Source organism: Pinus tabuliformis, chromosome 3_2 (assembly GCF_031772625.1).
Source record: "Pinus tabuliformis cultivar Carrire ecotype Pingquan chromosome 3_2, CPIR1, whole genome shotgun sequence".
Classification (NCBI taxonomy): domain Eukaryota; kingdom Viridiplantae; phylum Streptophyta; class Pinopsida; order Pinales; family Pinaceae; genus Pinus; species Pinus tabuliformis.
Genome location: NC_142302.1, coordinates 931376622 through 931380464, shown reverse-complemented (window position 1 = coordinate 931380464; position 3843 = coordinate 931376622).

The window sequence follows — 3843 nt, the reverse complement described above, 5'->3', positions numbered from 1 at the left end:
TCCCAGCGGAGTCGCCATTTTGTTATCGGGAAATCTAGTGTCTATGCAGAGCTGCTAGTGCCACTAAGGCTAGTAGCTACCTTAGAAACAAACAAACTAAAACCACTTTCATTTTCCTTTATGAGAAATATATAAGAGGGGAATAAAGGAGACCAACCTCTCTCTTGCGCTTGGTTCCTTGTTTGATTCCTCTCCCTTCTGATAGATCTTTGCCACATGGCTCCTTGTCTACCCAGCTTCAAAGAGCACCTGTAGAATCAAAGTAGCATAACACTATCCAAGAACATAGATCTATTATCATAAACAATATAGGACCAGATATATATTAACCACACAAATGCATACATCATCAATCATATAAGAATGTGGAGCAAAACTTGAAATGCTTTATTAATAATCAAGAATAGCAAAGAGGATTACAACCAATTGTTCTGACCCAACATCATCCTCTCAGCAAGAAAGCACTTCTTCACCTCATGAAAAGCTTAGATCACCCAACACTATGATATTACACCAAGAAACCAACAACACTTCCTTACAAGATACAAAATTCCAACCTCTAGATCTCTGGGATGAGGGATCCATATATAGATGTTTGCAAAGGGGGGTGAGTCAGATTTTGAGATTTGATTAGTGTCCTCTCTCTGATAGTTCTTGATTCCACTTGGAGATTGATGATCTCTTACTCATCCTTGGGCGAATGCAGAGAGGCAAGTGTCACAGGAGAAGTTTCTGGAAGATTCCATGATCCTCCACCTTGTGGATTGACCCTGCCATTTGTCTACTCTCACCCATCGCACCCCATAGAAGGGCTTTTCAAGATGCATCGCACCTCCTGTGTGTATTTAGGTGGGATGCAATGCACTTTGACCATGGAGCAGGTGAGATGGTCCAGTTTTGACCAGTTCTGAGCAGTTTTTCATGGAGAACTTCTGGGAGAAGATGTAATCAGTTGACCTTGTTCTTTTAGAGGTTGGAACAACACTTTTAGGGACTTAAGAGCCCTTGGTTTATGGACATTTATGATTGGGGTTGCAGTGCCCAAAAATGTCTATAACAAATATGCATTACCATTATCTTCGAGACTATGTGGTGAAGAGGATCATGTTGTTGCTATATGTTTCAATCGAGGAGCAGGATGCAGATATTTTAACTAAGGAATTGTCAATATGCAAGTTCGAGTTCCATAGAGACAGGATTGGGGTGATTGATAATCCCTCTCTTGTTGAGAGGGAGTGTTGAAAATAGCAACAATAAATGCTAAATATATAAGTGCTAAAAATAGCATTTCTATAAATAGAATTTCAAGATACATTCCAATTTTAGTTAGTCCCTGAACTAAAATTGTGAATTAAAATTAAAATTTGATCTTAGCGGCTATTTGTAAAATAATTAATTAATTCACCTTGAGTAAACTAGTTGAGGAAAATCAAACATGAAGTCTATGTGAGGACATGCAACAATTATTCCTTTGTTTGAGGAATTTATCCCTTAGTTAAAGAAATAAGGATGAATTGTAATTTTGAGTTGTAATTAGTTAGCTCAGTTAACTCAGTTAAGTGTAGTTAGATTAGTTCCAACAGTTGGAGGAACTGATTATGAGTTCAGTTATTTAATGCATGCATGCATGTAACTACTGCACTTCAGATAGTTGAATATTCTCTCATAAATAACTCATGCATGTCAGTTTTGTCAGAGACCAAGTTGAGATCAGATCGTGGGATAGTGTACTATCAGTTGTAGGAATATTCCATTGTGAATATCTCTTGCATGCAGAAGGAAGTCATTCCTTAAGGATTACACAATTATTTCTGAGTTCAGTGAGTTGTATGATGCCAGACTTCACACAAGTGGCATCATTGGACCCCAAGTAAAAATGCACAAGGAAATAGGAGGCTTGGAGGATTGAGGGAAATCATATGTTGTGTCTAATCAGTCTGTGAGCTATATTGAGGGATTGTACTAAGAGCTGGATAGCTTTCGAGCTAAGGCTTTATGTAATCCGAACTATTTTCACTTGTATGATAATACAGAGATTGGGGGTTTTAGCTAAGGATTTCCCCAAAGTATTCTGATGTGTTTCATGTGTGTGATTTCTCATTCTCTATTATATGTGTTCTATTTTATCTTTCTCAAATTGATTAAGATTCCGCAAAGTTTGTTGTGGAAGTAGATCTAGTATTTTGCTTTAGTATATTGCATTATCAGGTGATCTACAGTGGGAATTTCTACACAATTCCTTTCAACATTTATTAATGTTAGTAATGTATCCATGCTAAGTATATCGCATCTAAATATTAAATAAATTTCATTATGTTTGCTGATTCAATTGAATTTAGCAAGTGGCTAAATTAGTAACATATCTCCTACAAATAAAATGACAATTTAAGGTGATAGGATTGTTTATTTTCCGTATTTTGTAGTATCTATAATTTTATTATTTTTTATGTAATAAGCTTGGTGGAAATGACCCTATCAATTAATATAATAGAATTAAACTCCTAAAATGCACACAGAAAATGAGAGAGAGAGAGAGAGAGAGAGAGAGAGAGAGAGAGAGAGAGAGAAACAAAAATATACTACTCTAGTGCTTAATGCACTATTAAGAAAACATCATCTAGAGAGATCATTTCTCTCTATAGATCTTGAATGATCCATAACTTTCATAATATCATCTAGATTATCAACCAAGTAGTTGAAAACAAATATTACACTTAACAATTCCATGTACTCATAAAAACACAAGTTAGAAAAGAGCTCGTAAATTATCAAATGGAAATCGTGGTAAAGTCATACTACTATAGTCTTGTACTTATTCTATGAAACTGTAAGTCATAGGTAAATGAAGTCCTTCCTTTGAGAGATGATGAAGTCCTCTCTCTCCCTTTCTCTCCCACCTCTCTCTCTCTCTCTCTCTTCACCTTCCAACTCCATTACTATATGCCTATCTCTCTCTCTTGCCCCCCCTTCTCTCCATCTCTCCTTCTTTTCCTCTTTATCTCACCCCCAAACATACACATTCTCTCTCCATCTCTCTCTCTCCACTTCTCACTCACCATGTATTTGTTTTACCATCCCTCTCTCTCCTTCCAACTTCATCTCCCTATCCCTCCCTCTCTCCTCCTCTCTATCAAGTCCTCTCTCTCGTCCTTCCTCTCTCTCTCTTTCTCTCCTGCCTCCCTCTCTCTTCCCCCATCTCTCTCTCTGTATTTATCTCTCTCTCTCTTTCCCCTACAATCCTCTCTCTTGCCCCATTACTCTCTCCCTCTCTCTCAAGTCCTCTATCTCATCTTTCCTCTCTCTCCCTTTCTCTCTTGCCTCCATCAATCTACCCCTTGCTCTCTCTCTCGATCTCTCTCTCTTTCTCTATCCAACTATATTACTGTATCCCTTCCTTTCCCTTTCTCTCTCCTTCTCTCCCCCCTTGTATCCATCTCTCTTTCTATTTCTCTTTATCTCAACCCTAAACATAGACATTCTCTCTCAATCTCTCCCCTGTCACTCATTCTCTCTCCACTTATTTCTCTTTATGTATTTCTTCTACCCTCCCTCTCCCCCCCTCCAAATCCATCTCTCTATCCATCCCTCTCTCCTGTTCTCTCTGAAGTCCTCTCTCTCATCCTTCGTCTCTCTCCCTTTCTCTACTACCTCCCTCTCTCTTCCCCCATATCCCTCTTCTCTCTAATCCTCTCACTATTTCCCTCCCTCTCTCCTTCTCCCTCCTTCCTTCTCTCTTTCCCACCTCCATCTTTAAGTCTCCCTCTCCCTCTCTTACCCTTTTCTACCTCTCTCACTCCTCTCCCCCCCTCTCTCTTCATTCCTTTTCTCCCCTCTACTTCAAAT